The 27,311-nt window shown below is 38.5% G+C and overlaps 1 long non-coding RNA gene across 1 annotated transcript in view; it reads right to left on the bottom strand.

Moving 5' to 3' along the window:
* Positions 1-24,667, bottom strand: part of LOC130542898 (uncharacterized) — a 62,063-nt gene extending 37,396 nt beyond the window's left edge. Inside the window, exon 1 of the long non-coding RNA XR_008957774.1 lies at positions 24,498-24,667. This is a non-coding gene — a long non-coding RNA (uncharacterized LOC130542898). The remainder of the gene's footprint in view (positions 1-24,497) is intronic.
* Positions 24,668-27,311: the final 2,644 nt, after the last annotated feature.

The following is a 27,311-nucleotide window of genomic DNA, read 5'->3' on the forward strand; positions in this document are numbered from 1 at the left end:
AAACATGAACACCTTTGTTTATGCAAATATTACCCGTTGGAAATGATCTCTTCCAATACTAAAACTGTGATTTCATCATATCTGCATTTATATTATCAGAAACATTGTCAAATGCTTTGCTGACGTCATTGGTAGTAACCAAAATGAGTAACGGTATTTTTCAAGATTTTCGGAAACTCTAACAACTTTATGGTTCTCTGTCTATTATAGCAGTGTTTTACCTGGGAGCTAGTTTAAAGGAAGCTGACAGTTAATCAAGACAGAGTCAGAGCACCAAGATAAATGGTGTTTATCATTCATTGCTTCCCTCTCCCTTATTCTGAAGCCACCAGAGAGCAATGAGGGGAAGGTAAAGGCAGTAACTGTTGAGCTAAGGACCAATGGGATACTTGCCACAGCTGGAAGCAACTGGAATGCTCTGCGTTCCACAACCAACTAGCAAGACTGCTCCTTGGCAGATGTGTTCTGAAGTTTGTCCAGTCTGGGACAGTATTGGCCACTGCTTTTATGCTGTGCTGGTAGAGATCTGTTGAGGGCCACTGAGAGATTGTGGTCCTGTCATCTCTCTGTCCACTGAAATCCTCTCTATCGTACCAGCATTTCATTACTCTTTCCCCTCCCTATCAGAGGAGATTCTAGTCATTAATAAAAGTAATTTATTTGGGCACGAACTTAGTCCTCAAATTACCTAGTAATGACAAAATATAAACTTAGTACTTTTTGCTCACTACACACCAGGTACACATTCAGCAAAAGCCATCCTTACAAATTATTTCTTCTCACACAGAGCATAAAATGAAAAGGGTCCCAAAGGAATGAGAGGTTTTTCTCTACTTCCACAAACTTACAATGATTGATTTCCTGATACATTATCTCATTCAAGAATCAAGCTGCGTTATCATTTCTGTTTTACAAATAAATAAAACAAAGTTCGAGAATGACTAAATAACTTGTGGAAGGAAGGTCTCAGAAGGGAGCCCCAGGATTCACACTTAGATCTTCTATCTTCAAATTCCAAGCTTTTTTTTAACAAACATGCTGCTTGTCCAAATACTCTTTGTTGTTCTCATTCTCCAACTCCATTAGCATAGTAATTCTATTTAAAAAACAAAAAACAAAACTACAACTAAAATGGTTCACATCATATTTCAGTGGGACAGCACTGATCTCAGATTTGATGTAATCCCAATAAAATTCCCAGCAGGCCCTTATTATAGAAATTGACAAGCTCATTCTAAAATGTATATGAAATTACAAATAAATTGGAAACAGCTAAACAAATTTGAAAAAGAATAAAGTTGTAGGACATACACTCTCTGATTTCAAGTGTTACTGCAAAGTTGTAGTAATTAAGAGTGTGGTATTAGCATAAAGATAGGCATAGAGATTAACAGGGAAATATAAGAGTACAGGAGTAGATCTATACTTCTTTGGGCAATAGATTTTGAACAAGTACCAAGGTAATTCAGTGAGGAAAAGATGGTATTTTTAAGAAATGATGCTGGAATGATTGTATATCTGCATGCAAAAATAAAAATGAATTTGACCCTTACCTCACACCAATATAAATATTAATTGGAAATGAATTATAGGCTAAAACAAAAATAAACTTTTAAACTTCAGGAAGAAAAACATGATAAGATACATTCATGAGGTTGAGGTAAAAAAAAAATTCTTGGAAACGACACACAAAAAAGTATAAATTCAATGAATTTAAAAAATGATAAGTTGGACTTTATCAAAATAAAAAACATCTGCTTTTGGAAAGATACTATTAAGAAAATGAAAAAGCAAGCCGCAGACTAGAACAGAGCCACAATATGTAAATTTCACCAAAGAACTTGTATCCAGAAGGTATAAGGAACTCTGATAATTCGATAATAAGAAAACAAAAAACTTAATAAATAATTATTTGAATAGTTCCATCGCAAAAAATACATACATGTATAATGGTGTGCCAATAAGTCCTTGAAAAAAGTGCTCAGTATCATTAGTCATCAGGGTAATCCAAACTAAAGCCACAAAGAAATACCACTATGCACCCACTACAATGGCTGAAATTAAAAAGATTGACTCTCCTAAGTGTTGACAAAGATGTGGAGCCACTGGGACTACTATACATTCCTGTAGGACTACAAAAATGGTACAAAGCCTTTGGAGAACACTTTGGCAGCTTCTTATAAAAAAAAATATAACATACACTCCCAATGATGTAGCAATTGGATCCCCAGCTATTTACCCAAAGAAATGAAAATGTGTGTTCCCACAAAGATTTGTCCTTGAATATTCAGCCAAAAACTTTCCAATAATAGCTGAGTGGATAAACAGATCAAGGTATGATATTTGTATAATAGAATACTATGTGGCAATGACAACAATTGAACTCATGTAACAACATTGTTGACACTAAAATAAGATCTGAGCAAAAGCAGTCAAGACACCAAAGGGTGAATGCCGTGTAATGTCATTCTGGGAAATTCTGAAACAGAAAAAACAGTGTCTGATAACAGAAAGCAGATCGGTGCATGCCCCAGATTTGCAATACAGGTGGAGGGATTGACTTTATATGGGCAAGAGGGAGCCTTTTGGGGCAAAGTTCTATATCTTAGTACTGATGACAATCACATGCCTGTATATGTTTGTCAAAACTCATCCCAGTGCACATTTAAAATGAGTGTGCTTTGTACACCTGAAACTAATAGAACGCTATATGTTAACTACACTGGAATTTTTGTAAATTAATTAATCACATGGCTGTATTTTATTGTTTGTAAATTATACCTCAACAAAGTTGATTTATTTAAGGCATATGTACAGAAACAGAAAAAGATCCAGGAGCACATATGTCAGCATGGTAATGCCTAGATGGGAGAACTGTGGTTGATTTTTTACTTCCTTTATCTTGCTCCTCCGTGTAATCTAACATTTCCATTATTATATATAATGTTAGTGATAAAAAAGATAAAAGTAAAAACAATATCCCTTCATTAAAAAAGAAAAAAGCCACATCTGAGTTTTTCTCATCCCCTGTAGTAATTTTCTTATCTCATCATGAAGCCTCGGACAGGTTTATTCATCCCTTAAGCAGGTCCTGAGCCCAGGCCCCCAGTAGTATTTAGTGAATGGAACCGAAATGTTGGATTCACTTTGGCCATCACCAGTACCAAGACTCCCTGGTCTTCTGCCTCTTGAGAATCATTCAGAACATTCTCCACCCAATGCTCTTTTTTCTGGGCCTTACCTGCTGGCCTCCATCTAGTTTCATAGTCCTGTAGGGTGTGTCAAAGAGCATCCAGAGATGGACAGTAGTTAAAGAGGTAAAAGCAGATTTAGCCAAGAACGATTGCAAGAGGGGAAAAGAAATCTCAGTATAGAACTACACTCAGCTCTGGGGCACCTGGGTGGCTCAGTCGTTAAGTGTCTGCCTTCGGCTCAGGGCGTGATCCTGGAGTTCTGGGATCGAGCCCCACGTTGGGCTTTTCCGCTGGGAGCCTGCTTCTTTCTCTCCCACTCCCCCTGCTGTGTTCCTTCTCTCACTGGCTGTCTCTCTCTGTCAAATAAATAAATAAAATCTTTAAAAAAAAAAAAGAACTACACTCAACTCCAGATACAGCAAAAACATGTGGGCCTTTATATTCAAGGAGCAGCGTGAAAAGTACTAAGAAGAAACAGGAGGGTAGAGGGGAAGGAGGGGTTCTGGCTAAACCAATTTGGCAGGATTCTTGCAGAAGGCAGGCAGAAGGACCAGATAATCACCTGGGGGGTGGTGGAGGGTGAGGAATTTGATCAGATATGAAGGGTGGTCAGGTACTGAGGGCAGGGGATTCTCACTAAACTGACTTAGCAGGATTTTTCTTGCTCTTGAGGTCAAGGCCCAAGGACGGGGCCCAGTTCAAATGGGGCTTAAAGAGGCCTGACGAAAGTTGGGTCTTTGTCAGGTGCCTTTTCTTTTTCCACTTCAAATTGCCTGCCCTGTGTGGGGAGGGTCTCCTTCCCAGTAAGACCCTGGCAGGTAACAACCCCTGGAGGGGGTCATGGGCTGTGAAGACAACTCCTTCTCCCAGAGTTGGGCTGTTGCCTTTTCCGGGGCCCTGTGTGTGCTCCTTGTTGGTGGGAGAGCTTCTCCTTCTTCACAAGGTACTGATACATGCTTCCTTGGAAGAGCCTCAAATCTGTAGGGTGGGGGGGGTGTCCTTTGTGCAGTTTTCCCTCCTGTTCCACCCATTCATTCTTCGAAATCTTTCTTTCTTTTTTGACTAGCTTCTGCCATTGTTTTTTGATCTGAGGAGGCATTCCTTCCCCTGCCTAGAAAGTCAGAGGGTACAGAAGCATTACTTAATCCTTGTCACTTCCTCATTCCTCCGGTGTTGCAGGCCTTTGGTGTGTGCCTCCTCCAAGAAAGATAAAGAAAATATCTAGTCTACCCTGTATAGCACAGGAGGCTCCTCCGGGCCAGGGTGACAGGCTTGATAAATTGAATCAGGGACCATGGGTGTATTCCCAGGCAGAGAAAGGAAACTTCTTATACCAGCCAGCCAGATAGCAGGCAGCAAGCTGGCGAAGGTTCCCTGTACGTCTTACCATCTTGCTTTACAGTGCCTCCTCTAAAGCTGTTTCTCATCAGAGGCTTCTACCTATCAAGTCAACGAATTACGAGGAATCGCTGAGAAGGTGCGCTTTCAGAGAATGTGGTGAAGAGACTTGCACCCCTGCCTAGCTGTGCTTCTGCTCCTGGGATGGGGTAGGGGGCATCACAGAGGAGACAAAGTCCTGGTGGTACTGAGCACAGGCAGGACTGGCATCTGTGACAACTTCTGGGCTGTAGAAACTCTGGTCCAGGTGCCTGAGAAGTCTCCCAGACACACATAGGTGTGTAGTTACATTGATTCCATGTGTCCCCCAATACAACGCGCTGCCTTCCTGACTCCGAGTGTGTGCTTGTGTATAGAAGGGAGACAAGGATGTACAGTAATCTCTCTAGGATTCCTATAGTTGCACATAGATCAGTCGCTAAATGATATTCAATTACTTTAGTTCTTATAGGAAAGGATAAACCTGAATTTAATTCTCATGGGAAAATGTGTGGTATTTGAAAGCCCACAAGCCTCGCAAGGGCACTGTCATGGTCAGTATTTGAGAAGAGCATCTGTAAATGGTGAAACAGACTCCTAGAATGGTGGGGGAACACACCTTCTTGTCCAGTGCTCGGTATTCTCCATGAATGAGTGTTCAGTGCCGAACAGAGAGTTAATGGCACAGATACAGCATAATCGAAGTATTATGTATGCCATGTTCAAATCCACAGGTTTGGAAAATACAAGCTTCCCCTCTTTCCCTGCATCTTTCCTATTACATTTAAAGAGAATGCTTTGCAACATGCCTTATTATCAGTAGAACATGCAAGACAAGGAGCATTCAACTTTAAGAGTTGCTCACTAGAACACTGAGAATCTATGTGAGCTCTTCGCCTTTCAGCACAATGCTTTTTTGTGTGCATGGAAGAAAGACACAGGCACCTTCATTAAGTGTGATCAATGAGATAACCCTGTGTAGGTTCTTAATTAGGTAAGATTGAAGAGTATGTTAATCCATATGAAAGTTGCCATTTTTGCCTGTGAGGTATGGCATTTGTGATTGAATAAAATGTTTTGGAGTCATAATCTTCAGCTACGTGAGAACAGGAAATTCATTTATTCTAAGAAGGACAGAAATGGAGGAGCATAAATTTTAAAATTAAAAAAAATTTTTGAAATGCATATTTGCTGACAAAAAGTTTTCTTAGCATTCTAGTAAAGCAGACTCACAATAAAGTTGGTTCTGCAGATAGATAGGAATGTCATTACATGAAAGTAAAATGAAAATCAAGATATATGTATAATTTACCAACTTTCCTATTTTGGTCTGAACCTATTTATTTGGGAAAAAGGGTGAAATACAGTAAGGTATTCTTCATCAGTCTTCTCTAGAAATTAAAACAAAATTGTGGTTTTGAAACATTATATTTCATGTATTTCTGAAAATACCAAAGAATACTTGCATTTGTTCATTAAAATAATGAGATAAATAGGTTTGATATGTTGACAACTTAAACGTGTAATTTTCATTTTCATCAAATTTATGTCTTCATTCTGAGTGTATAATAAGTAGCTATTTTGGGATTGATTGGCACTCATTATTAGGAAGGGGAAGGTAGGATAGCGCTAAGGAGTCTTAAGACTATGACAGTCTAACTAACTAACTGGTTCTCTGGTGGCAAATTCAGCAGAATGGACATTCTCAACAAATCTTGGACCCTGAACTCCTGTCTTCTTTATCAAGGGAAAAACATCAATGACCCTGTTCGGTTGCAATACACTGACCCCAGGACTGTCAGTATATCACGGTTCACGAGCACCAACTATTTTGAAAGACATTTAAGAATGGAAAGTAAAATTATATATTACTCAAGGTTCTTTCTCTTTGGAATCCTTTGTACAGCAACAGCAGGCTTTGTAACCATTTTCTTACTGCGTAACAAGATGGGCTTATATTTTGTCACTGCTTATGCAAATGGACATCATTTTTAGCACATTTTGGCTCTTTGTGTTTAAGGACTTTGTCATCTTCCACATTCTACAGCTTTTCTGGCAATATGAATAGATTGTGTTCTTTCTACTCAGTTACATACAACATGCTTGGCAACCTCAGAGTGCTGTGCTAGGTATTAAGAGACGTAAATGATAATAAAGGAATTGTATGAAAGATTTAAAAAAAAAGTTTTTTTTCTTTGCCCAGAAAAAAAGTAGTCATCATTGGCCTAAGCCTTAAATAATACTACTTTGCACAGATTTTTTTCTGGAAGGACCTGTCGAGCTCCAGGATTCTGTAATTTTACAAACCAATTAAATTATACTAGTGGTGGGACAGAACAGTTACTCTGAATGTTCTGTGTTATTCTCTACAGTTCATACTCTTCTGCCTATTGGGATTTTAAAGATGGTGCAACAGTGAGCATGGCTGTGACCTCTACCAACTTTCTAAACAATTGAAAAATAAGATATTGGAATAAGGCAGTTGAAGAATAGGGCATGACTGGAGAATGTGGCTCAGACAAAAGGATACCATTATAGGGAACTTAAAAATTCATCTGGGGCAGCTTGGGTCAAAAAACAATGTGGGAGCAAGACAGTCCTGCCCCTCACCTCTCCCCTACATTTCTCTCTCCCACAGAGCCTTCTCTTAGAAGGGTAGTCAAGGAGAATGCTTATTCCTTATAGGCAACAAATCCCAAATGGAAGTGGCTAGATTAACATGCTCAGATTCTCCTCCCAAAATCACTACATGGGTCTTTCCATGTCTCTAGAAATAGAATGGATAAGACATACAGAGAAACACCAATGTTTTTCCATCTGGAAGGGCACATCAAGATGGAATCATCTTTTAGTCTTCTTGTTCTCTAACAAGGGTTGGGGGTCTGTGACTGTAGCATTTTCATTTTGTCCAATCCAAGAAAGACAGGTAGGTTTTATCCTACAGGATGCATCCAAATGCTGTGACAGTCTTCCCGGAGCACTGGTTGGTCGGGGCAGTGAGGACATATTTATTCTCCGTGGTAAAGAATATCACAATGGATTAGTATCATCTGCTGTGGACAGGCATGGGAAGGCGAGTGACTGACTATGTGCAACCCATTTCCCAGTCCTAAACCCTGGGGCCTATGAATGGGGCTCTTTGAAATCAGGAATCACCCAAGGAGATGAGGAGAAGCTGCATTATCTGCATTAAGAAAATCCTGCTCTTGGGGCGCCTGGGTGGCACAGCGGTTGAGCGTCTGCCTTCGGCTCAGGGCGTGATCCTGGCGTTACGGGATCAGGCCCCACATCAGGCTCCTCCGCTGTGAGCCTGCTTCTTCCTCTCCCACTCCCCCTGCTTGTGTTCCCTCTCTCGCTGGCTGTCTCTCTCTCTGTCAAATAAATAAAATCTTTAAAAAAAAAAAAAAAATCCTGCTCTTGTGATTGTTCCCCAAGGAGCATTTTTATTATATTGTCCTACAACACTAAAACACTCATAGGCATCCCTATTGTCTCTGGGATAAGGGTCAAGTTCTCCGCTTCCACACAGTATTTTCTCCTATATTCCTCTTATGGTTCTTCGGTGTCAGTCAACAAAGACTCTGTCTCTACTACCATAAAAATAGATCAAGCCACCTGGCAGAAACTTCCAGCTCTTACCTGTAATGTGTGTTTAAGAATCAAGTAATTGTGTGCTATCGTCTGAATATTCATGTGCCCTCAAAATTCATATGCTGGTATTAGGAAGTGGGGCCTTTGAATGTGATTAGATTATGAAAGTGGAGCCCTCATGACTGGGATTCTTCTTTTTATAAAAGAGACCTCCCCCCCCACAGAAATCCCTGGTCACTTCCATGGTATGAGGACACAGCGAGGAGGTCCACAATGAACCAGGAAAAGGACTCTTACGAGAATACAACCTTGCTGGTGCCTTGATCTTGGACTTCCAGCCTCCAGAACTCTGGGAAAAAAACTTCTATTGCTTAGAAGGCACCCAGCCTATGGAATTTTTGTTATAGCAGCTCAGAGTGCTAAGACACTGAATCCTTTAAAATTGCTTGAATACATGTGCAGTTTTCTTGGGAGAGGATTCACAGCTTTCATTAGACTTTTCAAAAGATCTGGGCCCTAAAGGTAAACACTCCACTCTTCACAGTCCCTGGCACAGATCATGGACAGAGAACAGCATGCTTTTCTAAAATATCCTTTTTGTCATAAATCCTGTCACCAGGACCACTTTCCCCTATAAAAACATGTCAAAGGTGTCACGTCACAGGATGAGAAGGGAGATACTTTGCATCTTCCGATAGCTTGGCGGTGTCTCCTCACCTTGCTTGGCTACAACCCTGCTTCACTAACACCACCTATCACTGCTATAATGATAGATCCAACTCTGCTCGCATTCCTACAAATACCACCAATCCCAGGGCCTGGCTTTTGGAAATATCCAGTGGCCCTGTTCATTGAGAATTTCTTAATTCTGCTTTTACCTTAATCAGCCCAGTTGAGCACTTTCCCCAGTAGGGACTGGATGAATTAGGGTGCTACTGTATTTCCCCCAGAGCTGTTCAAATGCTGGGCATGGAGTAGACACAGAAGAGAATTCTGGCTGAGGCAGAGTCCACCCCAAGTTCATAGCACCGTAAGGTAAGTCTAAAATGCCTGCTGTGCAGGTATTTGCCATTGCTCCTGGACACCATTGTTAACAAAGGGAAGAGCGGAAACTACTGTTTATGCAGGTTCTCCACTATTTTGGACCTGCAAAAAATTCCCAGACTGGCCCTCTACTGGACTCCTTTTTCCAAAGGTCTTTTCAAAGCTCAGTCTGTAAAAGCAGTAACTAAATTCTCAGAGAGAGCTTAAATCTGTCTTTTTCTCTTCCTAAGTTTCTGAGATTTCTTATTTTCTACTGAGATAGAAGGTTTGCTGGAAAAATTCTTACTATAATGTTTTTCACTTCTTTGTTTACAACCCAAACTTGAAAATGGAAGAGAGCGGTTTGTGGAAAGTTAAAAACAAAGGAAGACTAAACAAAAACTCAGTTTCTTAGATCTCTGGTTGGTGAAGCCCAGACCTTGGCAACTTTCTTTGATCTATCATTTCAAAAAGTACTTAAATGTAGAAAAAAATAATGAAAAAACATTTCATTCTATTTGAATTTAAAAGAAATGTTGGTAAAAAGTGAGAAGGATATATAGATTAGAAAATTGATTCAAAATGTTCTCCCAGATTCTCTTTTTCCTCTTACTTTTGCACCAAAGTGAGAGATTTATTTGTTTTCATTGAGAGCCTAATCTTAGTTTAAAAGGGGCATATGCTGAAATGTTCATTCATGGTTTTCTTCTGCATTTGTCTTTCTCCTATCTTTTCCTCCTTCTTGCTCTTTGGTTCCCCTCTGACCCACTCTACTCGTGTCCAAATTATTTAGTCATTATGGTTTTCCTTAGTGCCTAGGAATCTTACAAGTATTCTAGAGGTGCTCATTAAACTTCCTCCAGCCTAAGCCAAGAGAAAAGGACAATGGATTCCTTTCTCTTCCACCTCATGGACAAGGAAAAGAATTGCTCCTATCCACTCTCCAGAAGAACAAGGCTACTTCTGTGCTCATTCTAAGAAAGGTGCAAGGAACTTACTCTAGTTAAAAGTGGGAAAGACAAACTCAATCTTGTCACCCAGAAGAACTGGTAGCTTCCATGGAGGTTTCTCTTCACTCAGAACCACCCTCCCTCCACACACAACCTGCCCTGGGCAAACCCCACCCCCACTTGGACTAATGATTTAGGACTTGGAAGTTTCTGAGGGAGTATCATCTACAATACATCCTCAGGAATGCACCTAGTAATAACTTCTTCACCCCAAGGAAGCAAGTCAAGCACAGTTGAACTTGGAAAGTTTTCAAATCAGAGTTCCTATACTTTAGATGAAGTCTCCAAAATTACACTGAATCAACTTCATGAATTTTCACTTACAGGTGTAGCAGATTCTCTTGTCTCAAATCATGCTATTTAAAAAAGTAATTTGGATTTCTTAATTAGGTGGAGTAGGTAATAAATTAATTTGCTTAATTGCAAATGTTTTATCTGTTTGCTTTGTTATGCTAAAAAATGCTATTCACTAGAAATATCAGTAGGTTAAAGAAATGCCTCTCTTCTGTTTTCATTTCAGTGGTTTAGTAGAAAAGAAAAATCAGTTGAGAGATCTTGAATTACACTCAAACAACAGAGAAAAAAAAACATTTTCAAGGGATTTCTTAGTAGAAATGTTGATGTACTGGTTCTTAGCCGAGAAGAATTCATTTATGAAAATATTTTTAAGGCTCTATGAAACACCATTAAATTTAGAAGAATACTCTTTGGTGAAATTGAAGTATCAGGTTGCAACATCTAGCTTCATTTATATAATTGTTATTGTGCTGATCTTCAAATCAATATTTCTACAAAAAGAGGAAAGAAGTTTCCCTGAGTTATAATATGTTCTTAGGACTTATTCTCTTTTTTCTTCTCCAGATGCCACTTCCAAACCCACGTAAAGTAGATAATGACAAAGTCAGTTAGTCATGAGACTTCCTATTACTATGCATGCTGTTTGAGGTTACAATTTTAAATTCCTCTTCCAAAGTTACTTTGTACTAATCCTGAATTTGATGCATTTAAAGAGGATGCAATTTTTTAAATGGTTCCCAACAATTCAGCTTGACTAATATCTCACCAAATAACATTTTTCAACCTAAAGAGACATTTCTATAGTCTGGTGAAATTCTGGGATTGAAATATAAGGATGTGCCCTAAGTCTGGTCTTATAATGAAGATACTACAAACACACTTTGCAGATCTCCACTTGAAACTTACAAACCTTTCCCAGGAAACTTTGGGTAGTTCAGTGTCATTCTGGAGCCTCTATGGTTCCCTGACCTACAGCTCAAGTTCAGCTTAAGGAAAGTCCGTAAAGAATGCTCCATTTTAGAACCGTTTCTAGTAAACAGGAAAATAATGAATGACCACCAAGTGGGCTAATTGACCACTAATATGGTCCTCACCGTTTTCAGAACTCAGACACAGTTGTAGAGAGTTTTCCAAATAGATAATTATAAATCCACCACCATGAAGATCTGATATGTTAGGTTAAATTAAAAAATAACAGTAGATAAAAGATTGCATTTGTGCATATATATTCTTTTCATTCACAAACTGAATCAAAAGGTAACTTGGTTTTGTGGGTCATTATTGTTTGATGCCCATTCCTTAAGAGCATACTCAATGGTTCCTTAATATTTTGATAAAGTTATTGTACTCAAAGTCAAGGTTGTGTAGGCACATGTGGATGCTTTGTAAATCTACATAAATTTCTCTGGTTAATAAGCTTTAAGGGTAGCACACTCATAAAGCTTGTTCTGTTCAATATCAACATTGACATCATGGTACTGAAAGGCTTTACTCTTTAAAATCATAGACCCTGAGAACTAAGTGTTTACAATCATATCAGGGACTAGAACAGAATAAACAAACCCTACACTGAGCTAAATCAGAATGCTGAGCATGGTAACGCAGCCCCACTTGAGTCTGGGAGTAATGGAATTCTTTTCCTTCTCTGATAGAGCCGGTCATAATCTTTCCACTTCTATTAGAACTAGTCAAAGCCCTATTCATCGCCCAACATGATAAATGTAAGATCCACTGATGGACTGCTGAGGCTCTGTGTCCACATACAGGTCTTTCTTGCCCAGGAAGTATAATAAATTCAGTTTTGTCTTATAGTCACTTTCATATCCTTATTAACACTTGTTCTGTGAAATATATTTGTCTGGTCAGACTTGGATGTGTTTCTGTTTGCCACGCAGACAAAACGTTTGGAGCACGAAAATATCTTAATACTGGTTTGTTCTTAAGCCAGTCTTTTTGACCTGTCTGAACCATTGCTCAAATATAAATAAAGGTTCATGTTCACAGGATTGTTGTTAGGACTAAATGAGTTTTTTAAAAAGCAAAACCATTTTGTAAATTAAAAAGTGTTTACTAATGTTATTATTATAATAGTATGTAGATGCATTTATTATACTCTTCCTTAGATCCCATCACAAAGAGAAAGAAAAATTAATAGTAAAGGACTTGGTGAAAATACCTAGGGATTTAATATTCTTCCTTATCACTTTCGAAATAGGTGCTGTTTTTCAAGACCTGAAAATCATTACCTTGGAAAAAGGATATAAAAAAAAATACATAACCTTTAAAAACTACCAATTTAAAAGCATTACTCACTAGCTACATTACCTGCCCACATCATACTAGATGTTGGAGTGGATATATAAATATGCATACGAGACAGGTCCTAATCTCAAATAATATACAAATGATTTAAGCAGATAAAACCAATGCATGCAAAATAGAGAATAATGTAATACTAAATGCCATGATCCAGACTAAAATGCAATGTGAGTTTTAATAAACTATTATAAGTAATCAAAAAAATTTCGCATTCTTTGGCACTCTTTTAAAACAGGAGAATCTCAGTAAGAAAGAAAGAAATTCATCGGACTAAAAGAAATAAGTCATGAATCAGTCTGAAGGTCTTATGAGCCTGAAGGTATTATCAGTTTCATGCCATAGGAAATTACACTCTCATGGTTTATTTCGTAACTATTTTTGTCTGTAAAATCCATTGATATAGGGGCACCTGGGTGACTCAGTCAGCTAAGCATCTGCCTTCGGCTCAGGTCATGATATCAGGGTCCTGGGATTGAGCCCCCAGTAGTTGGGTTCCCTGCTCTATGGGGAGTCTGCTTCTCCCTCTCCTTCTGCCCCTCCCCCTGCTTATGATTTCTCTCTCTCTCTCTTTTCCTCATAATAAACACAATCTAAAAAAATATCACTGATATAGCTCATAAAGTACTATTTGAGGAAGAAAATCTAATGGATTTGTTGAACAAAGGAAAGAAAGAATTAAACAAGGGAAAAATATTGGGAACTAACAGTATTACATCATCACCTCCCAGTGGACAACCTTCTATAGTCACCTTAAAAATCACGATAAACGCAGATTCCTTGTCTTAGAACCTATAACCATTGAATCAGAATCGCTGGGGAGTGGGGGAGTAGTTCCCAACTATCTGAAGATTTAACAAGCACCACAGAGATTCTGATGCACTTAATCTAGGGAAAACCCATAGAGAATAACACCCTAAGAAGTAAAATTGTTTATAGAGGACATGGCCTCTTATCCCTTAAAACATTCTTAGTTTACAAGTTAGAAAAAATGTTTAATTTAGTAGATATAATTAGAAAACTTTATCCAACTTTCAGAGAATATATACATAACTTTCTTAAATACATACATAACATTTATAAATGTTCATCACATTCAATATCGGATGGGCTAGAGCATAGGTCTGCAACAAAATGAAAAGAAAACTTAAAAAAATTAAAGTATGTTTGGAAAACTTAAATTATACTTTTAAATAATTAGTTTATTAAAGGCTATATCTTAAGGGGAAATCAGATGTATCCAGAATGAATGAAAATACTATATATCGAAACTTGCAAGATATAGCATAATCAGTACTTAAAGATAAATTTATAGCCATAAATTCTTACCTTAGGAAAAGAGAAAGTTGAAATTTAATGAGCTAAAATGTCAAAACTCAGAGAAAAACATAAATTATTGGTCCCAAGAAAATGAAAGTAATCAGATGATAAAAATAAGAGCAGAAATTAAAGAACACAGCAACCGTATCATAATGAAGATCAAGAAAGCCAAAAATTGTTTTTTTGAAAAGAGTACAATAAAATAGACAAAAATTTCTGCTGAAATTGATCAAGACAAAAAAGGGTGGTGCGCACACAGACACAAATATGTTAACAGTGAAAACGGGATCCAGCACAGATAAATCATAGATTAAAACAATAATGACACAATAATATGGATGACTTTTTACCTATTTTATTTTAAATAAAATATATAATATAAATATATAATATGAATATAATATTTTATCTATTATATTTAGATTTAAAATCTAAAATACATTGTGGAAAAGATCATTAAACAAAATTAATTAAAGGAGATATACACAATATAAACAACCCTATAATATTTGATGAAATTGAATCAGTATTTAACAATCTTCACACAAAGAAAATATAGAATTTGGTTGTTTTGTGAACTATTTCATTTTTTGCAAAATCGTCCAAATAGGAGGAAAAAAGGGAGCACTCTGAATCTCATTTCATAAGACTAAAATTACCTTGATGTTAAAAGTATATAAGAAAAGCAAATAAAAATTAAATTTTATAAGCTAATTCACTCATGTGCATAGATTCAGGAATATATTTTAGCTAAATTACTTCAAGCAATATATGTGAAAGTGTAATCCATCACATCAAAGTGCTATCTTTCAGGAATCCAAGGTTAGTTTAACATTAGAAAATTTATTCAAATAATTCAGTACATTAGTAGACTAAGAGAGCAAAAACGGATAATATTCTCAATAAATTCAGAAAAAAATTATTTGATAAAACTCAAAACCTATTTATAATAAAAATTTAAACTTTTAGCAAACTAGAAGATAATATGCACTAACAATTTACAATAAATATTATACTTAATGATCAAATGATAGGAATCAGGAACAAAACAGTGAGGTCTTATATCATCATTTCCAGCAAACATTGTTCTGGAGACCCTAAAATTCAGGTCTGCATACATTGTACAAGAGACTTCCAAATGTCACTGCCACCGTGGTGCAAACACCAAGAGTCACCTGATGCAAAGCTGGCACTTCACACACCTGTCTTCTGTTGGAGATGCTTTTCATACCACAGCCTTCCAGATAGTAACTCAAGTTTATAAGCATTTAATGGCAAGCATCAGTTCAAAAAGTCCTCTGTGCATCTAAGCTGAACCAAGTCCTTACAGAATCAAGGACACCTGAGCCATGACATGATTCCTTTTTTTTTTTTTTTAAAGATTTTTCATTTATTTATTTTTGCAAGATAGAGCGTGCACGTGAGTGCGCGCAAGCCCTCAAATGGGGGAGGGGCAGAGAGAGAAGTAGACTCCCTGCTGAGCAGGGAGCCTGATGCGGGACTGGATCCCACATGACCTGAGCCAAAGGCACATGCTTAACCAACCAAGCCATCCAGGCGCCCATGACATGATACTTCAATAGAAGTGAAGGGGTGGGCGCCTGGGTAGGGCAGTCGTTAAGCGTCTGCCTTCGGCTCCGGGCGTGATCCCGCGTTCCGGGATGGAGTCCCACATTGGGCTCCTCTGCTGGGAGCCTGCTTCTCCCTCTCCCACTCCCCTGCTGTGTTCCCTCTCTCGCTGGCTGTCTCTGTCAAATAAATAAATAAAATCTTAAAAAAAAAAAAAAAAAAGAAGTGAAGGGGTGACCTGCAGTCACTGATCAAGGTTGAGGCTCATAAAATCCCCACAACTGTAAAATCTGTGAGGTTCAAATGATCCCAACTGTGGAAATTCTTTGTTCATTGTGCTTATCTAAGAAACTCTTCATCAGCCGCCTCTCGCATCTCTCCATTTCTGATTTCTGAAGACAAGGAATCCTGTCTTTCCATAACAAATTATCTCAAATATGGTAGATTAAAACAACAGAAATTTACTCTTTCATGGTTCTAGAGTCTAGAAGTCCACCATCATTTTCATTGGACCAAAATCAAGATGTCAGCAAAGACTTGCTCCCTTCAGAGGCTCTAGGCAAGTATTCTTCCAGCTTCTGGTGGCTGCTGTCTTTCCTTGCTTGTGCTGCATCACCCCCATCTTTGCCTCATGGTCACATTGCTTTCCACCTTCTGGGTATGTCATCTGCCTCTGCCTATCTCTTAGAAAGACACTTGAGATAGAATTTAGAGCCCACCTGGAGAGTCTAGGAAAATCTCCCCCATGTCAAGATCCCTAACTTAACCATATGTGCAAGATTCTCTTTTCATATAAGGTAATTTTTGCACATTCCAGGAATTAGGACCTGATATCTCTGGGTGGCCATTATTTAGCCCATGACACAAAGTGATCCAACATCATGAAGAGCAGCTGGAGGCCCTGACCAATAACAGTCTCTATATAGCCTGGCAGGGCTCCACTGGGCTTTACCTAGGATGGCTACCCTCAAACAGGTGGCAATGTTAGGTTCTGCCTTTGCAGGCCAAGAAATGATAATGCTTGTGGCTGCCATCATAGTAATCTGTAGCCACAAGCTTGCAGTTGCTGCTGGAATATATATAAGATACTTATTTTAATTTAATAGCACATCGGTATCTCAAAATTAAGAGACTGACTAGCACAGACCTTGATATATAACAAAAAGCCACTAAGTAGGTGTTTAGCTGAGCCAAAAAATACCATAAAGGTATTTGTCAAGGAGATTAGATTTGGAGAAAATGTTCCTTTATTACAGTAAAAGCTGTAGAAAGCATACCAGAATATTTGTGCTTTAGAAAGTGTTTTTTGGTTGCAAGGGACAGAGATCTACTCAAGAAAAGAAAAGAGGACTGGGGTGGGGTTATTGTAAGAATGTACACTGTGGGGGCGCCTGGGTGGTGCAGTCGTTAAGCGTCTGCCTTTGGCTCAGGGATCAAGCCCCACATCAGGCTCCTCCGCTAGGAGCCTGCTTCTTCCTCTCCCACTCCCCCTGCTTGTGTTCCCTCTCTCACTGGCTGTCTCTGTCAAATAAATAAATAAAATCTTTTTTTAAAAAAAAAGAATGTACACTGTGTACACAATTGGACACAAAGCTGCTCCTCTTTATCCCTTTCTCAGACCCCATTCATTTGCCTCAGCTTTTTTACATTCACTGTGCTTTTCTTCAGATATACCCACTTACTCAAGACTTCGGTTTGAGTGGGACCCATGATGGCTATGCCATTCAGGTTGTCTCTCAATAGCTTTTGGCAATTTCTTTCTGAATGACATACTTCAAACAACAAAAATGTCTGATTTCTTCAGCTTTTGTGAAACAAGAGCTACAATCAGAGGTTATGGATTGGCTGACTTCGAAGTCCTTGTCAATTCCTATCCAAGGGCAGAGTGGGCAAAGGATTAAGGCAGGGTCATGTGCACAAAAACACACCACCTGGGGTAGAAGGGGCTGTATGAGGATACATTTTCCTAACCCAAACTTTAGGCACCCTAAACTATATCAACCACAATCTTCTGTTGGAAATCTAGATCATTAAAATTCAAATGACTCCTCATGAAGCCAGCATAAATGTAAAGGTTAAAAATCTTAAAAAGCAAAATATACCATCTGGTTGTTATATTATAGGCATTTACTGGGGAATGGAGTTTTTAAATATAAGTATGCTCAAAATCTAATGTCACATTCGCAGTATTTCACTATTCTCTCTCTTCATCTCTACTGTTTCTAAAGCTTCAGTAAATTTACTAAATGTTCTCTTGCCTATAGTCTTATGTTCCAATTTGTCTTTATTTCCACTCTGTTCTCACTGACCTCTTGGACTAAAAGGATAGCTGAGCTCTGTGGGACCTAGATCTCAAAGAAGGGACACTCTATATTCCTTACCTAGCCATTTCTAAGATGCCTTGCTTTCTGCTTTGTGGGAAGACTATTCTTAAATACAGAACAAATGAGAAAAAAAAAAGAGAAACCAGCTTAGAGTTAAAAATCCCAAACCAGACCAGCCCCAAGAGCTTGCCCTGCTAGTTCCTGAAAAATGTGATGTCAACTGTGACGAAGATCTACTTAGAGATGTCCGGCTTCATATATTGAGTCCTACTAAGAATTGAGAATGGTGCAAAGCACTGAGTTAGGGCAGGACAGCCCCTGGCCTTGAAGAACTCCCCCTAGCAATTGAAAGAGACATGGACCAAATGATCACAATCTAATATTCAGGCAGAATAAGAGGTTTGTACATAGTGACAGCTAGAAGGATCTGGAAACATAGTCTTGGGTACTCAGGAAAGGCTTCACCGCGCTAGTTATCATGTTTAGTATATGAAGGATAGGAAACAATTCCCCAGGAAGACAAAAGAGAAGGGGACAATGGTGGTACAAAGATAAATATGTGCAGAAGTGTCTATTTGTATAAATACACCGAAGCCTAGTGGTGCCAAACACAGTGGCAGGAATTTTCAGAATGCATGACAAGAGAAGGGTAGGAAGTGAAACAAGAAGTATAAACTGAAGCCACATGGTGAAGGACCTGGATGGTCAGCAAAAGAATATGGATTTATCCCTAGGTCACTGGAAGACACAGAAGGGTTTGAGATAGAAGAGAAAGATGATCAGATTTGGGTTTGGCAAGGCAAAGGCAAGAGTAGGTTAAAATGGGGAAGGGTCTGCTGGTGGGAAATCATTGGGGACACCTTCATAACAATGCAAGTGAGGACTTCTTCAGGAGGCCTGAAACAAGGCTCAGAAACGATGGGGGGGTCAACTGGAGTGTTCACACTGAGTGAGAAGAGAACCCGGACATCTTCCATCAGGTTTTAACCCGAGCTTGCTGGCTTGATTCAAAAGTGTGGTGGACAGGGGCGCCTGGGTGGCTCAGTCGTTAAGCGTCTGCCTTTGGCTCAGGGCATGATCCTGGAGTCCTGGGATCGAGCCCCACATCAGGCTCCTCCCCTGGGAGCCTGCTTCTTCCTCTCCCACTCCCCCTGCTTGTGTTCCCTCTCTCGCTGGCTGTCTCTCGCTCTGTCAAATGAATAAATACAATCTTAAAAAAAAAAAGTTATTCTGTTCTTTAAAAAAAAAAAAGCGTGGTGGACGATGCTGTTAACTGTTAACTGAACTACTCGTGAGAGAAAGAACAGAGTTGGAATAGGTTTGGAAAATTTGGGTTGAGAAAGGGGCTGGGTAAGGACAGGGATAGAAAAGTAGCAATGGTGATCTTCAAAGGATTGGGTCGCATTTAAATCAGGCAAAACAACTCCATGACCACGCGAAAAACCACTGAATTGTATACTCGAAATGGGTAAGCTTTATGGTATGTGAATTATCTCTCAGTAAAACTCTTAAAAAACAAAAAGTCAGGCCAGGGAGAAAGAATTCACAAAAATGACTGAGAATTTCAAGGAGTAGAAGGTAAATATCCGTCAGACTTTTCCTTATTTTTCTTATTCTGTTATTTTTTATTCTCATTTCACCATTCCTAATTCTGCTTCCAATCTCAAGCTGCCTGTTTCATAATCCCCACCAGAAAGGGCCTACCATTCCTTTTAATGGACCCGAATTCTGATGACTCCGAGTCAGCAGTAAATTCACATATGCTAGTAGTAAATTCACATATTCATGTTTCTCACAAAGGGAACTTGTGACCAGAGAGAAACTGTAATTTTTATTTGATTGAGCACGTGCAGGTCGTCACAAGAATTTAATGCACGATAATAACGAAATGTTTTATTTGCTACATTTTTGTAAATGATTTTGAACAACCATATCAGGAGACCTTAAAAGTGAAACTTTCAATCGGATAAACCATAACCATACACAAATACTAAAATACTGATTGAGAAAAAATTCTTTATATTGGATATATTCATAATCCTGAATGTTTTTATACCAGTAATAAAGTATTGGTATGCTTACTGACATGTGACAGACGGATATGTGATCTCAAAGTCATGCGATCTATTTATACAGGCTAGAAGATGACAACCACAAGTTTTCTACAAAGAGAGAAGGAGATTGACAACAAATAGAACTATAATTTAAAATGGGAGGTGGGGGTGCAAGAAGAAGCCCACTCAGTGATCCTGTTAAAATGTAGGTCAGGTCGTGATTCTGTCACCTCCTCTGCTCCAAAACTTCCCAAACCTTCCCATCTCACCTGGAATAAAAGCCAAAGGCCTCCTCCTGAGCTTCCTGGACTCCCCCCATCTCTTCCCTTCCTGACCTGGTCTCCCATTCTCTGCTCCCATGTCACATGCTCCTGGGCCTCTGGCCCTTCATGGTCCTTGACCCTGCCACTTCTGCTACACGGCCCTGACTCTTGCTCTGCCCTCTGGCCAGAAAGCTCTCCAGATGGATAGCCACCAGCTCTCTCACCTCCTTCAAATCTCCCTGGCCTCGGCCCTGGACCTCCCTGTCCTCCACCTCTGCTCTGTATCTCCCCATAGCACCTGTCCCTGAAATGACCGCATTACTTTTTATTTGGTTTTCCTGTCCCCGTTTCCACACTTAACAATGGCTCCATACAAGCAGAGATGTTTGTCTTGTTTTGTTCACTCACGTGTCATCAGCACCCATAAGAATGCCCGACACATAATAAACTGTCTGTAAATATTTTTGAGTGAATGAAAGAATCTATTCCTTGAAGTTTGGGCTATACATATTTATCCAGTAAGTATTATAGAAATTAATACATTCTGGATCACTAAAGATTTTTCTCGTTAACATATACAAGGTATTTCCAATGAGGATTTCACCTCTTTGAAGTGCTGGGAATCCAGTATGAATCTTAAGTACTTGAAATGATACGCATCCTCTAAAGGAAATAGGTATATGCAAACGTGTGTTTATTTTTTTTTATTTTATTTTTTTTAAAGATTTTATTTATTTATTTATTTAACAGAGACAGCCAGCGAGAGAGGGAACACAAGGAGGGGGAGTGGGAGAGGAAGAAGCAGGCTCCTAGCGGAGGAGCCTGATGTGGGGCTCCATCCCAGAACTCTGGGATCATGCCTTGAGCCGAAGGCAGACGCTTAACGACTGTGCCTCCCAGGCGCCCCAAAACGTGTGTTTAGCCCAGCCTACAGTTCACTGCTGTTAACATCTGCCTTTGTATCAAGTATCTATAAGAAGCCAACTCCTACAGTGAGTAAGGCTGAAATTCTATGTATATTTCTATATCAAAATAATTTTTAGAAAATGAATCTTAGTGAAGTTTCTTAAATTCTTTTGCATGTGTATATATGCTTTCTTTAAATATATTTTTATGTGTATTCCTGTGTGTTGTACTTTTTGTATTGGTTGATTGTTAACTCTGGGTGCAGAGAATATTTATCTTTTTTTTCTTGGTATCATTTTCACAAGTTTTGCCAAACAGATTAGAGACAGCCCATGATATATGTTGCTGAATGGTTGAAAGCACATAAAGGCAAGACTAAGAAAGTACCACACGTGAACACTGTCGGCATAGTCCCCAGACTACCAGTTTGATTTTCTTACACTCATTTTGTCCAAGGCTAACTCTTCATAGAGCTCTGCCCTGATTAAATAAATAAGGAAAAAATAATTGGACATCTTTGGCATTTATATTGTTTGAAAAAATAACTCTCATGAGATATTAGAAAACACACGCGCACACATTTTAATGAGATCTTCTATTTCAGAGTCTAAAGAACACCTGGTTCATTTGGGGACATATATCATAATGTTAAGAACATGGAGTAGCTAAAGCCCAAGAGACTAAAGTGCAGTGGAAAGTATATTCAGCGTTATTGGAAATGTGTTTTATTGCAAAACAGTAAAGATTTATGACTGAGTCAGGAGGATTAGCAGTACAGTTTTCTCATTTTCTTTAATAAATAAATTATGTTAATAACAGCTTTAAAAAACATCAGCAAGGTACACTATAATTTTTAAGTTACATAATAAATAGTGACTAGAAACATTATTAAACCAATTAAAATTTATATTTAAAATTCCCCACTAAATTTATCTATAATTATTTTTAGAGGTCTGTGAGGGTTTCCAGCTTGCTGACCTGAATTTAATTATTGCTTAATGTGTTTTATGCACACATGTTCAAAATTTTTAAATGTTTTCTATAGATTATTAACCAATATGTCATATTCTGCCAGTCCAGTTGAAAGGCATTTGAAAATAAGGGGAACTAACAAGGAGTAAAAGCTTGCTATGCATTATTTCATATCCTGAATTTAACAGAGTATAAATATTATTCATTTAGTAATTCATTCTTTGAGGATAATTTCTCTGAGCATAAATAAAAGAGATGCGTAATGTTCTAAAGACAAAGATTACCTGCCAACATCAGAGTAATTAGCTAAATGTCCACTATGGAAAACAGATTTTTCTTTTCTGACAGAATGTAATGGAAGAAATATTTCAGGATTTACAACAACTATTCTGATGTCAAATTTATAATATTATTTCTTTCTTCATGAGTATGAAGAACATGGATGGAATTCTCATGAAATTCTCAGAGCCTTGGGGTTAGTATGGTGTCAGCAAGCAAGTTTTCCAGAGCCAAGTTGCACTGTGCCTTTTACCCAGGTGACCTCTGTAAACACCATCTGTAGGATTCTTTGCCTTTAAATAAGTCCATTTGCCTCTTTTGGGGAGGTATATACTGCAAGACATTTACAGAAATATGGTATATGAGGGCACCTGGGTAGCGCGGTCGTTAAGCGTCTGCCTTCGGCTCAGGGCGTGATCCCAGGGTCCTGGGATCAAGTCCCATATCAGGCTCCTCTGCTGGGAGCCTGCTTCTTCCTCTCCCACTCCCCTTGCTTGTGTTCCCTCTCTTGCTGGCTGTCTCTCTCTCCGTCAAATAAATAAATAAATAAAATCTTAAAAAAAAGAAATATGGTATAAATCATAAACAATGCTTCTCCACAAATTCTGCATTTAGATAAGAATATTTTCTTACAGCAAGTTGCAAATTATAAAGCCTCGAACTTCTGGATAAAAACACGTTAAGCCTCCCAATATAAATACCCCAGGAATAAAGGACCTGTTCCATGACTTTTCTCCCAACTTCTCAGCCCCTGTCTGACTATCACTTGCTTCTCCAACTGGCATCCATCATGGTCACTAACTAGGAAAAAGCATCTGAGAAACAAATATGGAGGGAACCCTCTGAGCCTAGTTTGGGGATGTTTCCATAGGCTCTCTGTTGCCCAGGTGTATGCTCGTACTTCCAGAGCCTCTTCAAATATTATTCTTGCTCTACACTCTGCTTTCTGGCCTTTTAGAAGCAGTGCCAACTTTACAGAGTTAGTAGCCCAAGTACATAATGTCCCTTGTGGGATATTGGGCTGGCTCTTTCTCCAGAAATCCTTCTCTTTTACCCCCTTAAGACAACTGACATTTCACCATCAAAGAAAACTTCACACCTTTGGGTTTCCATACAGAGAAACACCAATAGAAGGCTAAATGTTTCCAGACTTAGAAGTTTGATGGAAACAAGGAATAACTTGTATGTTAAAAGACCAACTTTCCAGGCTTCCCATTTAACAAGGAAGGGTCTAAATACCACTTGGTTCACTTTTTCCTGAATTTCCATTAATATCCTGAGACAATATTTAAAATACATATATAAAAGCTTGCATCTGCATTGTAAACTAACAATGACAGAAAATGATATGCCAAGAGTCTAGGGCAAATTTTTACTAACTATTGCATTCATAGGGCTCAATGGAGAAAAAGAATCATGGGTCACCTCACACTCAAACCAGCACAGTGTAGTTGGGAAGAAGGAATTAGGAAACATTTTGATTTCTGCTACATCATTCATTTCAACTTCCAATCCTACCACCCACCAGAGACTGAAACTGCCAGTAAAAAAATGCAGTCTGCACCCTAAAGGCAAAAAACCAAAACAAAACCTTAACAAAAAAACATTACAGGCAAGAGAAAAGAGAAAAATCCTCAAAGAAATGCGTACTAAAAGATCTTGTCTTTTAAGTACCTAACCTGGACCAAACCAACTGTGTTTTAAGCAATGAGAATGCAGGTAAAAAAATAGTACAAATCCCACCTCTCACCTCAGTCTAAAAGAATGGCGCTGAATAAATATTGTATCAGCCAAGAATCATTCTGTGGGAAATGACAGAAACCTAAATTACCTTGTGCCAAAGAGGGAAGTTTATTGGCTCAGATATTTACAAGGGAGGGGGAAAGGGCAGAGGTGAAGGCGGCCTTGGAGAAAGCCAGATACTACACCCAAGTATCTCTCCTCCCTCCCTCTCCACTTCCCTCCCTCCCTCCTTTCTTCTCACCCTTCATCTTTCACTCACCTTTCCTCCCTCTCTTTCTGTCTCCTTGGCTCCAGACTTTCCTGTCTCTGTCTCTTCCTTCATCTTTCCTTTCTCTATGTCAGCTTTATTCTTTCTAAGTGCTACACGCTCCACTCCACGTAGTAGGGGAACAGGTTCCCAGCAGCCCTGTACTCATATCCTAATGGCTCTAAGGGCAGAAAGAAAAGGAGTCTTCTCTGCGAGCTCTATTTTAATCTTGAAGGACACTGAGAGGCTAGGCTTGGGTTACATGCCCATCTCTGTGACAGGGGAGAGAGTAATATGACCAGCATGGCCTGAGTCATATGTCCCTGTCACCATGGTTGGAGTGAAAGAACAGGAGGAGCTCAAAGGGAGGGAGAAGTGTTTTGGAAGAAATGGTGAAAACATGTTCGTGCTTACTGCAAATGCCTGCAAATCATCAGAGCTTTTGCTAGGTCAGTATTAACCTTCTCTCCAGGTATGGATATTCTTTTTTTGGTACAACTTTATTGTGGTATCACTGAAGTACATTAAACTTATTCTTTTAAAATGTACAATTTGATTGGCTTGAACATATGTATATAGATGAAGATGACAAACATTTCTATCACCCACAAGATTTCCTCATGTTTCATTGCAACTCATCCTCTTCTACTCCCCTTATCTAGGCAGTCACAGACCTGCTTGTTGTTACTACAGATTAGTTAGCATGTTGTAGAAATTTGTATAAACAGAATCATGCAATAAAGGATCTTTTTTGCGGATTCTTCTTACTCAGGTTAATGTGTTTGAGAATCATCAATGTTATGCACATCCATAGTTTTTTCCTTCTTATGGCTGAGGTGTATTCCATAGTATGGATGTACTAGAATTCGTTTATCCATTCCACTGCTGACAAATATTTGGGTTGTTTTCAGTTTAGGCTATGACAAATAAAGTTGTTATGGGTTTTTGTGTATAAGTCTTTGTGTAAGCATGCTGTGTTTCTTGGGTTATTACTAAAAGTTGAATGACTGGGGCATACAGTTGGTATATCTTTAACTCTTCAAGAAACTTGCAGATTTTGTCCAATGTAGGTGTACGCTTTGACTTTCCCATTGACAGTGTGTGAGAGTTCCAGTTGCTCCACATCCTCATCAACACTTGTTATGACCAGTCTTTTATATTGTAGCCATTCTATTGAGTGTGTGGTGGTATTTAATATTTTTTTGCATTTACCCCATGAGTAATGATGGTGAGGATCTTTTAGTGTGTATACTGTCCATTTTTAGACTGTACATTCAAATCGTTTTCTAGTTGTTTCTCTTGTCGTTAATCATAAGAGATCTTTATATGTTCTTGTTTTAAGTTCTTTGCGCAATGTATATGTTATAAATATTTTCTTCCAGTCTGTGAATTGCTTAGGTATAAGAAAAAACAATCTCAGTGTTTGTATGCTGTCCCCAGCACAGAGCTCCTAAAACCTTTGGAACTTCCTGAATGATTTGAATGAGGTTTTTTGTTTGTTTGTTTGTTTTGTTTTTTTTTAAGTATAATCCACACATGTTACATTACTTTCAGGTGTACAGCGTAGTGATTCAACAACTCTCCACGTTATACTTAGGTCACCATAAGTGTTGCTACTATCTACCATCATATGTTATTGCAGTACTATCGACTATATTCCCTATGCTGTACCTTTCATCCCTGTGGCTTATTCAGAACTATCCTTTGTTATTCATAACAAGCCTCTTCCAACCACATTTGAGTATATTCTCATGCAGTGACTTAGAGTAGGGCCACTAGAAAGACTCAGAATGGAATTGATCATCACCAGAAAGACCAAGTGATTAGATGATTGGAACTTTAAGCCCCACCCACCTACCAGAGGGGATTGAGCTCTATACAAATTTCTGAGCAAGGAAATTTGGAAAACTTCCCAATTGGTGAATACATCTAAGTGCTGGGAGGGTAGCCTGCCCCAACTTCACTATAGGACAGAAGCTTCTGCACTTTGGATCCTTCCAGACATTGCTTTATGTATGTTTTTATCTGGCTATTCATTTGTATCCTTCATAAAAACTAGTAAACGTAAGTAAAGTGTCCTTCTGAGTTCTGTGAGCCATTCTAGAAAACTGTCAAACCTTAGGAAGGTGTTCTATGAACTACCAACTTATAGCCAGGTGGTTAGAAGTCTGGGAGGTCTGGGACTGGCAGCTGGCAGCTGAAGTGGGGCCAGTCCTGTAGGACTGAGCCTTTAAGTTATGCAGTCTGTGCTAACTCTGAGTAGTTAGTGTCAGAATTGAATTGAATTGTTGAACACCCAATTGGGTGTCTGGAAAAATTGGAGAATTGGGTATTTGCATTGAAAAACATGCCAGATTTTCATTTTTCTTAATGGTATCTTTTAAAGAACAGAGTTTTTACTTTTACCATAGTCCAATTTATCAACTCTTTCTTTTGTTTTTCATGCTTTTGGTGATCTAACAAATTGTTGCCTATTCTAAAATCTATATCTATTTTGAGTTAATTTTTGTTTATGATGTGAAGAGTTGAGGATTTTATTTTTTTTCTGTATAAATATATAGTTAGTTCACCACTATTTGTTTAAAAGTCTTGCCTTTCCCAGTTTAATATTCTTTGATCTTTTGCCTAAAATCAATTGATTTATATGTGTGGATTTATTCACAGCACATGGGAGTGAAAAGTGCCCCAGCATACTTCCTATATTCTAGACACACTGTTTATTCTGTTCCACTCATCTGTATGTTCATTTTCACTAACACCAAAATGTTTCAATTACCGTAAAGTAAGCCTTAAAATCAAATAACACAAAGCCTACTTGTGAGAAAT

This window comes from Ursus arctos, unplaced genomic scaffold, assembly GCF_023065955.2.
Source record: "Ursus arctos isolate Adak ecotype North America unplaced genomic scaffold, UrsArc2.0 scaffold_6, whole genome shotgun sequence".
NCBI classification, from domain to species: domain Eukaryota; kingdom Metazoa; phylum Chordata; class Mammalia; order Carnivora; family Ursidae; genus Ursus; species Ursus arctos.